Source organism: Scyliorhinus torazame, chromosome 9, assembly GCF_047496885.1.
Source record: "Scyliorhinus torazame isolate Kashiwa2021f chromosome 9, sScyTor2.1, whole genome shotgun sequence".
Taxonomy (NCBI): Eukaryota; Metazoa; Chordata; class Chondrichthyes; order Carcharhiniformes; family Scyliorhinidae; genus Scyliorhinus; species Scyliorhinus torazame.
The window spans coordinates 34,895,213-34,906,547 of record NC_092715.1 but is presented as its reverse complement, the minus strand read 5'-3'; positions in this window follow the sequence as shown (position 1 = coordinate 34,906,547).

Genomic DNA, 11,335 nt, shown 5'->3' with positions numbered 1-11,335 from the left:
AGGCAGCCATGGCTGACAAAGGAAGTTAGGGAATGCATCAAAGCAAAAGAGAAAGCCTATAATGTGGCAAAGAGTAGTGGGAAGTCAGAAGATTGGGAAGGCTACAAAAACAAACAGAGGATAACAAAGAGAGAAATAAGGAAAGAGAGGATCAAATATGAAGGTAGGCTAGCCAGTAACATTAGGAATGATAGTAAAAGTTTCTTTAAATACATTAAAAACAAACGGGAGGCAAAAGTAGACATTGGGTCTCTCCAAAATGATGCTGGTAATCTAGTGATGGGAGACAAGGAAATAGCTGAGGAACTAAATAAGTACTTTGCGTCAGTCTTCACAGTAGAAGGCATGAGTAATATCCCACCAATTCCGGAGAGTCAGGGGGCAGAGTTGAATATGGTCGCCATCACAGAGGAGAAAGTGCTAGAGAAACAAGAGGTCTAAAAATTGATAAATCTCCGGGCCCAGATGGACTACATCCTAGAGTTCTAAAGGAGATAGCTGAAGAAATAGTGGAGGCGTTAGTTATGACCTTTCAAAAGTCACTGGAGTCCGGGAAAGTCCCAGAGGATTGGAAAATCGCTGTTGTAACCCCCCTGTTCAAGAAGGGAACAAGGAAAAAGATGGAAAATTATAGGCCAATTAGCCTAACCTCGGTTGTTGGCAAGATTCTAGAATCCATTGTTAAGGATGAGATTTCTAAATTCTTGGAAGTGCAGGGTCAGATTAGGACAAGTCAGCATGGATTTAGTAAGGGGAGGTCGTGCCTGACAAACCTGTTAGAGTTCTTTGAAGAGATAACAAATAGGTTAGACCAAGGAGAGCCAATGGATGTTATCTATCTTGACTTCCAAAAGGCCTTTGATAAGGTGCCTCACGGGAAACTGCTGAGTAAAATAAGGGCCCATGGTATTCGAGGCAAGGTACTAACATGGATTGACGATTGGCTATCAGGCAGAAGGCAGAGAGTTGGGAGAAAAGGTTCTTTTTCGGAATGGCAACCGGTGACGAGTGGTGTCCCGCAGGGTTCAGTGTTGGGGCCACAGCTGTTCTCTTTATATATTAACGATCTAGATGACGGGACTGGGGGCATTCTGGCTAAGTTTGCCGATGATACAAAGATAGGTGGAGGGGCAGGTAGTATGGAGGAGGTGGGGAGGCTGCAGAAAGATTTAGACAGTTTAGGAGAGTGGTCCAAGAAATGGCTGATGAAATTCAACGTGGGCAAGTGCGAGGTCTTGCACTTTGGAAAAAAGAATAGAGGCGTGGACTATTTTCTCAACGGTGACAAAATTCATAATGCTGAAGTGCAAAGGGACTTGGGAGTCCTAGTCCAGGATTCTCTAAAGGTAAACTTGCAGGTTGAGTCCGTAATTAAGAAAGCAAATGCAAAGTTGTCATTCATCTCAAGAGGCTTGGAATATAAAAGCAGGGATGTACTTCTGAAGCTTTATAAAGCATTAGTTAGGCCCCATTTAGAATACTGTGAGCAATTTTGCGCCCCACACCTCAGGAAGGACATACTGGCACTGGAGCGGGTCCAGCGGTGATTCACATGGATGAGCCCAGGAATGGTAGGCCTAACATACGATGAACGTCTGAGGATCCTGGGATTATATTCATTGGAGTTTAGGAGGTTGAGGGGAGATCTAATAGAAACTTACAAGATAATGAATGGCTTAGATAGGGTGGATGTAGGGAAGTTGTTTCCATTAGCAGGGGAGACTAGGACCCGGGGGCACAGCCTTAGAATAAAAGCGAGTCACTTTAGAAGAGAGATGAGGAGACATTTCTTCAGCCAGAGAGTGGTAGGTCTGTGGGATTCATTGCCACAGAGGGCGGTGGAGGCCGGGACGTTGAGTGTCTTTAAGACAGAAGTTGATAAATTCTTGATTTCTCGAGGAATTAAGGGCTATGGAGAGAGAGCGGGTAAATGGAGTTGAAATCAGCCATGATTGAATGGCGGAGTGGACTCGATGGGCCGAATGGCCTTACTTCCGCTCCTTTGTCTTATGGTCTTATGGTCTTATTGGGCAAGCTAATGGGGCTAAAGGTAGACAAGTCTCCTGGCCCTGATGGGATGCATCCCAGAGTGTTAAAAGAGATGGCTAGGGAAATTGTAAACGCACTAGTGATAATTTATCAAAATTCACTAGACTCTGGGGTGGTCCCAGAGGATTGGAAAATAGCAAACGTGACACCACTGTTTAAAAAAGGTCAGCAGAAAGCGGGTAATTATAGGCCGGTAAGCTTAACTTTGGTTGTACGGAAAATGCTGGAATCTATCATTAAGGAGGAAATAGTGGGGCACCTGGAGGGAAATTGTCCCATTGGGCAGACGCAGCATGGGTTCACAAAGGGTAGGTCGTGTCTGACTAATTTGGTACAATTTTTTGACGACGTTACCAGTGCAGTAGATAACAGGGAGCCAATGGATGTGGTATACCTGGATTTCCAGAAAGCTTTTGACAAGGTGCCACACAAAAGGTTGCTGCATAAACTAAAGATGCATGGCATTGAGGGTAAAGTGGTAGCATGGGTGGAGGATTGGTTAACTAACAGAAAGCAGAGAGTGGGGATAAATGGGTGTTTCTCTGGTTGGCAACCTGTAACTAGTGGGGTCCCTCAAGGATCAGTGTTGGGCCCGCAGTTGTTCACAATTTACATAGACGATTTGGAGTTGGGGACCAAGTGCAATGTATCAAAGTTTGCAGACGACACTAAGATGAGTGGTAAAGCAAAAAGTGCAGAGGATACCGGAAGTCTGCAGAAGGATTTGGATAGGTTAGGTGAATGGGCTAGGGTCAGGCAGATGGAATTCAATGTTGCCAAGTGTGAGGCTATCCATTTTGGGAGGAATAACAGCAAAATGGATTATTATTTAAATGGTAAGATGTTAAAACCTGCTGCTGTGCAGAGGGACCTGGGTGTGCTGGTGCACGAGTCGCAAAAAGTTGGTGTGCAGGTGCAACAGGTGATTAAGAAGGCTAATCGAGTTTTATCTTTCATTGCTAGAGGGATGGAGTTCAAGACTATGGAGGTTATGCTGCAATTGTATAGGGTGTTGGTGAGGCCGCATCTGGAGTATTGTGTTCAGTTTTGGTCTCCTTACCTGGGAAAGGACATATTGGCACTGGAGGGAGTGCAGAGGAGATTCACTAGGTTGATCCCAGAGTTGAGGGGATTAGATTATGACGAGAGGTTGAGTAGACTGGGACTGTACTCATTGGAGTTTAGAAGGATGCGGGGGATCTTATTGAAACATATACAATTATGAAGGGAATAGATAGGATAGATGCGGGCAGGTTGTTTCCACTGGTCGGGGAAAGCATAGCCTCAAAATAAGGGGAAGTAGATTTAGGACGGAGTGTAGGAGGAACCTCTTCACCCAAACGGTTGTGAATCTCTGGAATTCCTTGCCCAGTGAAGCAGTTAAGGCTCCTTCTTTAAACGTTTTTAAGAAAAAGATAGATACCTTTCTGAAGAATAAAGGGATTCGGGGATATGCTGTACGGGCCGGAGAGTGGAGCTGAGTCCACAAAGATCAGCCATGATCTCATTAAATGGCGGAGCAGGCTCGAGGGGCCAGATGGCCAACTCCTGTTCCTAGCTCTTATGTTCTTATGCACCTTAAGCTTGCCCTCACTACTCTAAATGGCAACTCCCCCAACCTCCTCTCTTGCCCCCTCACTTGGATCGGGAAAACCTCACTCTTCCCCATATTCAATTTGTACTCCGATAACCAGCCAAATTCCTCCAATAGGCCCATACTCCCCCCAATACCTTCCAAAAGGTTTGATATATAGAGCAATAAATCGTCCGCACACAAGGCCCTATTCTCCACCCCCTCCGCACTATCCCCTGCCAATACCATGATACTCTAAGCAATGAGGAGAGTGGGCATCCCTGCCTCGTCCCACGGTGCAACTTGAAATACTCCGAACTCACCCGGTTTGTCCGCACTCTCGCTGTCGGCGCCTGATACAACAGGCAGACCCAAATCACAAACCCCTGCGCAAACCCAAACCGTCCCATCACCTCCAACAAATAGTCCCATTCCACCCGGTCGAAGGCCTTCTCTGCATCCATGGCGACCGTCACCTCCATACGCCGTCCCTCCGGGGGCATCATTGTAATGTCTAACAAATGTCTAATATTAGCCGACAGATACCTTCCCTTTACAAACCCTGTCGGATCTCCCCCTATCACCCCCGGCACAAAGTCCTAAATCGTGTGGCCAAGATCTTGGCCTGCAACTTAGTGTCCACATTTAGCAATGAAATTGGCCAGTAAGACCCACACTATTCCCTGTCCTTATCCTTTAAAATTAAGGAGACTGAGGCCTGCGATAACGTAGGGGGAGCATGCCCTGCTCCCTCAGCTCGTCTAATACCCTTACCAGCAGGGGCCAAGATCCCCCGAAAACATTTTATAAAATTCAACCGGGAATCCATCCAAGCCCAGGGCCTTCCCTGCCTGCATCGCCCCCATACATTCCAACACTTCCATCAGCCCATTGGAGGTTCCCAGTCCCTCCACCACGTCCTCCTCCACGTTAGGGAATTCCAACCTGTCTAGGAAGTGCCTGATTCCCTCCACCCCAGCTGGGGGTTCTGAATCATATAGCCTCTTATAAAAATCCTGCAATACCCCATTCACCCCCACTGGGTCCAAGACCGTGTTCCCCCTCCTATCCTTCACCTTTCCGATCTTCCCACCTCCTCCTGCTTCCTCAATTGATGTGTCAACATCCTGATCACTATTTCCCCATATTCATAGGCTGCCCCCCTTGCCCTCCTCAACTTCCCCACCGCCTTATCCATAGATATCAGTCCAAACTCCATCTGGAGTTTCTGCCACTCCCTCAACACCCCCGCCTCCAATGACTCCGAATCCCTCCTATCCACTGCAGGATCTTATCCACTAACCTCTCCATCTCCGCCCGCTCCGCCCCCTCCCCACTGCTTTCAGTGCCTCCCATAGCGTGACGGCCGAAACCTCCCCCGTGTCACTCAACTCCACATACCCCCAAATAGTAACCCTCACCCGCTCACAAATCTCCTCATCCGCTAACAGTCGTCCCACATCAACCTCCACTGCGGGCGCTTGTCGTTTTGGGTGTTCTAATGCACAAATGATCCAACACGGCTGTAGATGGTACAACTCTGTTTTATTGTCTTAACAACGACAACTACTAACTGCTGGCTTGGGTACGTGCTTCACCAGCTAACCTGTGGACCCAGCCCTATCATTATCTTAGTGAGGCACTCAGCACATGGTCTATGTCTGAGTGGCGCGCTGTGAGCTCTGTGCTCTGAGCTATCCCCTGGTAGAATGAGCGGGAACTGTGGTGTTCCCTGTTTTATAGTGCGTGTGCTCTCACTGGTGATTGGCTGCGATATTATGTGTGTGCTGGTTGGTCCAACTACCTGTCCATCAGTGTGTGTGTGATTGCACCATGATATGCTGATGTGGATATCATGACATCCCTCCCTTTCACAAGGATATGTGCCTTCATGCTAATAAATAGAAATGTGTACTGAGTGCATCTGAGTATGTGTGTGCAATATTTACAACATATACATGAGGCTAAACTATATACAGAGGAAGGTGTCAGGTGCAACAGAGCAACGAGGTTGTACCAATAACAGAACAAATACAATCAGCAAACGACGAGAGAAAACTTCTGGAACAATGAACAACAAGAAAAGAAACTCGTTAACAGTACTGTAAAATAGTTCAGTGAGTCCAATGTGCTAATAGGCTCATAAGTCAAGTCTCTCAGGTGGGCGACGAATTTGGGTTGACCGCCTCAAGGCTGGGTCAGGATCCACCGGCTGAGGAATGTGCCTGGCCATGAGCGAGAGAGGAAGAGGCAGAGTGGCAGGAAGTTCAACAAAGTCGACATCAGGGACAACAGGAGGGCGTGGCACCGGTGCATGATCTCGTAGCGAGTGTGGAACCAGACGAAGGGACCACCGATTACGGCGGCGAATGGAGCCATCAGGCATGCGAACCAGGAACGAGCGGGGAGCCACGTGGCGGAGAAACTCGGCGGTTGCCGACCAGCCACCCTTCGGTAGGTGTATGCGGACGTTGTCTCCAGGCGCCAGGACAGGAAGATCAGTTGCCCGAGCGTCATGTGCCACCTTCTGCTGAGCACGCTGCTGTCGCATCCTTTGCAGTAGTGGAGCATGGTCGGGCTTAGGAACATGAATGGACTGCACAGTGGTCCTGAGGGTGCGACCCATCAACAGCTGGGCTGGCGAGAGGCCCGTGGACAGTGAGGCTGAGCGATAGGTCAGCAGGGCTAAACAGAAGTCAGATCCGGCATCGGCAGCCTTGCAGAGGAGCCGCTTCACAATGTGGACTCCCTTTTCCGCCTTGCCATTCGACTGAGGATGCAAGGGACTGGACGCCACGTGTGTGAGGTTGTGTGAATTGGCAAAGGAAGACCATTCTTGGCTCGCAAAGCAAGGCCCTTTGTCAGACATGACGGTGAGGGGAATTCCATGGCGAGCAAAGGTTTCTTTGCATGCCCGGATGACAGCTGATGATGTCATGTCGTGCAGGCGTATGACCTCCGGATAACTTGAGAAGTAGTCAATCAGAATAATGTAGTCCCTGCCGAGCTCATGAAAGAGGTCCACGCCCACCTTCGACCACGGGGACGTGACCAACTCATGGGGCTGAAGGGTCTCAGGGTGTTGCGCCGGCTGAAACCTTTGGCAGGTGGGGCAGTTGAGCACAATGTTGGCGATGTCGTCGCTGATGCCCGGCCAGTACACAGCCTCTCGGGCCCTCTGCCTGCACTTTTCAACCCCGAGATGGCCTTCGTGCAGTTGTTGGAGGACAAGCCAGTGCATGCTGTGGGGGATCACAATCCGGTCCAGCTTTAGGAGGACACCATCAATGACGGCCAAGTCGTCCCGGACATTGTAAAATTATGGGCACTGCCCCTTGAGCCACCCTTCCGTCATGTGGCGCATTACATGCTGTAGAAGGGGGTCAGCCGCAGTCTCACGGCGAATGTGGGCCAGACGTGCGTCAGTGGCCGGCAGATTAGCCGATGTGAAGGCTACTTGTGCGTCGACCTGACAAACAAACCTCTCCGAGTCGGGCGGTGTGTTAACCGCCCTGGACAGAGCATCTGCGATGATGAGATCCTTCCCTGGGTGTAGACAAGTTGGAAGTCGTACCTCCGGAGCTTGAGCAGAATGCGCTGGAGGCGAGGGGTCATATCGTTGAGGTCCTTCTGAATGATGCCGACCAGGGGGCGATGGTCGGTCTCCACAGTGAACTGCGGAAGACCATATATATAATCGTGAAATTTGTCGATGCCAGTCAACAGGCCTAGGCACTCCTTCTCAATCTGCGCATAGCGCTGTTCTGTGGGGGTCATGGCCCGTGACGCATAGGCGACCGGGGCCCATGATGCAGTGTCGTCCCGTTGCAGGAGTACCGCCCCAATGCCGGACTGGCTGACGTCAGTTGAGATCTTTGTTTCCCGTGTGGTATCGAAAAACGCCAGAAGAGGGCGGTGGTGAGCTTGACCTTGAGCTCCTCCCATTCACTCTGGTGTGCGGGCAGCCACTGGAATTCTGTTGTCTTTTTGACCAGGTGGCGAAGAGCAGTCGTATGCGAAGCAAGGTTAGGAATGAACTTCCCCAGGAAGTTGACTATCCCGAGAAAGTGCAGCACTGCCTTCTTGTCTGACGGCTGCGGCATGGCTGCGATGGTTGCCACTTTGTCGGCATCCGGCCACACACCCGACCGGGAGATGTGGTCCCCCAAAAACTTTAGCTCAGTCTGGCCAAAAGAGCACTTGGCTCGGTTCAGGCGCAGGCCCTGATCTCGTATCCGTGCAAAGACACGCTGGAGACGACTGATGTGCTCCTGTGGTGTGGTAGACCAGATGATAACGTCATCTACGTAGATGCGTACCCCTTCGATGCCCTCCATCATCTGTTCCATGATGCGATGGAACACCTTGGAGGCCGAGGTGATGCCGAATGGCATCTTATTGTAGCAGTATCTGCCGAATGGGGTGTTGAAAGTGCACAGCTTCCTGCTGGACTGATCCAATTGAATCTGCCAAAAACCCTTTGAGGCATCAAGCTTGGTGAATATTTTTGCCCGAGCCATTTCGCTAGTGATTTCTTTTCTTTTGGGTATGGGGTAGTGTTCCCTCATAATGTGATTTAAATCTTTTGGGTCGATACAGATCCGGAGCTCGCCGGAGGGCTTCTTGACGCACGCCATGGAGCTGACCCATGGCGTTGGCTCCGTGACCTGGGAAAGCACTCCTTGGTCCTGCAGGTCCTGCAGCTGCTGCTTGAGACGGTCCTTGAGTGGTTCTGGGACTCTACGAGGTGCGTGAATGACTGGGGTGGCGTCCGGTTTGAGCCGTATTCTGTAAGTGTAGGGCAGTGTGCCCATGCCCTCGAAAACCTCCTGGCTGTGCGTGAGGAGTGAGTGGAGCTGCGCCCTAAAGTCTGCATCTGGGAAATCGGATGTGCCTTCTGGAGACAGAGTGTGTACCCGCTGAACAAGGTGGAGGATCTTGCACACCTGTGTGCCTAACAAGAGAGTCCTTCGAGGATCCAACAATTTCAAATGATAATGTGGCTTTGTGTGAGTTGTGTGTAACCTCGAGCTGGCAGGACCCCGTGGCCGGGATAACGTTTCCATTGTAGTCAACTAGCTGACAGTGGGATGGCAGAATCGGTGGTTTAACCTTCAAGGTCTGGAAGGCTGACCATGCGAGGCGATTGGCGGAGGCACCAGTGTCCAGGCGAAATGTGATCTGTGATCGGTTGACCGTTAGGGTGGCACACCACTCATCGCCCGGATCAATACTGTGCACTGGCAGCGGCTGGTGGTTCCGACTTCGGGACATCCGGTTCTTGTGGATTACCGCAACGCGGAAGGGCTCCCTGTCTTCAGTATCGCTGGTCTGCATACTGTCTGGATATGACTCAGTGTAGGGGGGCTGAATCGCCCGCACGTCCTTGCGAGGCTGGTGGAATTGTTGGGAGTTGGCAGGTTGAGCTGCTTGACAGCAGGCAGCATAGTGGCCCATCCTGCCACAGCGGAGGCATTGTCGCGCTTTGGCCAGACATTGCCGCTTTAAGTGGGCGGAGCCACAGTTGCCACACGTCGTGACGTCATGGCGTTCGTTGCATTTGTTGCGCCACCGCACATGCATGGTGCGGTCCTGCGTAGAGCACGCTTGCGCATCACGTCCCTCTGCGTCAACGTCCCCTCTTTTGACACGTACAAGTGCGGGAGGCCTCGGAGAGCGCGCGAAATGGCCGCGGGCCGGGAGGAACTTGATCGACTGGACCTGCTCCGCCTCGTGGGACCCGTGCCGTGCCGTTTCGGCCGCCTGGATTTGGGAGTACCGGCTGGTCACATTCTCATGGAGGACACAGGTCTCGATGGCAGTCGCTAGGGTGAGGCGCTTTATTTTAAGGAGCTGCTGGCGTGACTTCCGGGTGCAGCGATGACCAGCTGAGTCGCACGTTTCGGCAGCTCCCGGTGGAACGGACTTTTGGGCTCTTAATAAGAGCCCCAACGGCAATTTTAACGGCTAAAAGTACTGTGCGGTGAACCAGAAGGGAATCCCCCCTGGATGCGGATGAAAAAAGGAGAGGAAGGTGGCCGGATTGCGGTGGATCCTTTAGAGCAGCGGCAAGGAAGGCAAGCAAAAACCAAGATGGCGTCGGAAGGTGGCAGTTTAATATGGGGCCCTGAACAACACGAGTTTTTGAAACGCTGCGTGGAAGAACTCAAAAAGGAAATGAAGAAGGAGCTGTTGGCCCCGATATTACAGGCGATCGAAGGACTAAAGGAGGAGCAAAAGACCCAGGAGCGGGACCTTCGGGTCGTGAAGGCAAAGGCTGCCGAGAATGAGGACGACATACAGGGCCTGGTGGTGAAGGCGGAGATGCACAAGGCACACCATAAACGATGTGTGGAAAGGCTGGAGGCGCTGGAGAACAACGCGAGGAGGAACAACTTAAGGATTCTTGGTCTTCCTGAAGGTGCGGAGGGAGCGGACGTCGGGGCATATGTGAGCACGATGCTGCACTCGTTAATGGGAGCGGAGGCCCCGACGGGTCCGTTGGAGGTGGAGGGAGCATACCGAGTGATGGCGCGAGGACCGAGAGCAGGAGAAATTCCTAGAGCCATAGTGGTGAGATTCCTCCGTTTTAAGGATAGAGAGATGGTCCTTAGATGGGCAAAGAAAACTCGGAGCAGTAAGTGGGAGAACGCGGTGATCCGCGTATACCAAGACTGGAGTGCGGAGGTGGCGAGAAGGAGGGCGAGCTTTAATCGGGCCAAGGCGGTGCTTCACAAAAAGAAGATAAAATTCGGAATGCTGCAACCGGCAAGACTGTGGGTCACATATCAAGGGAGGCACCACTACTTTGAGACGGCGGATGAGGCGTGGACTTTTATCGTGGAAGAAAAATTGGAATGAGCGGGTTATTAAAAAAAGAACGTTTGAAACAAAGTGGTGGGGCGAGTATGGGGGGCGAAGAGGGGGGTAAAAAGGGGGGAAAGAGGAGTTTTATGTTGGTAATCCTGCGATGTGGTAACTTTTCCCTCTTCCACAGGAGGTGGTGGGGGGAGGAAAGGAGGTGGAGGAGATGGGGCGTTGGCCATTGGGGGCGGGGCCAAGGGGGAAGCGCGGGCTTGGTTCCCGCGCTATGATAATCATGGCGGGAATAGGGAAGCAGGAAGGAGGGGGCGTCGCACGGTGCGAGCCGAGGTCACGGGGGGAAGCCGAGGTCGGCCAGAGTTTGCTGACTTCTGGGAGCAACATGGGGGGTGTAACTACGCTAGTGGGGGATCTAGCGGGGGGGGGGGTGGGGGGGGGAATTATTGGGCTGCTGCTGCTGGGGAGAGGGGGGAGCTGGCATGGGGTGGGATGGGCGGGGGGGGCACCGCCTGGGGGAGACACAGCTGCGTGGGAACCGGGTGAGGAGCTGGAAAAAGGGGATGGCTAATCGACAAGGGGGGGGTAAAAAGCCCCCCAACCCGGCTGATCACGTGGAACGTGAGAGGGCTGAACGGGCCGATAAAGAGGGCACGGGTACTCGCACACCTTAAGAAACTTAAGGCAGACGTGGTTATGTTACAGGAAACGCACTTGAAACTGATAGACCAGGTGAGACTACGCAAAGGTTGGGTGGGGCAGGTGTTCCATTCGGGGCTAGATGCGAAAAACAGGGGGGTGGCTATATTAGTGGGGAAGCGGGTAATGTTTGAGGCAAAGACTATAGTGGCGGATAGCGGGGGCAGGTACGTGATGGTGAGTGGCAAACTACAG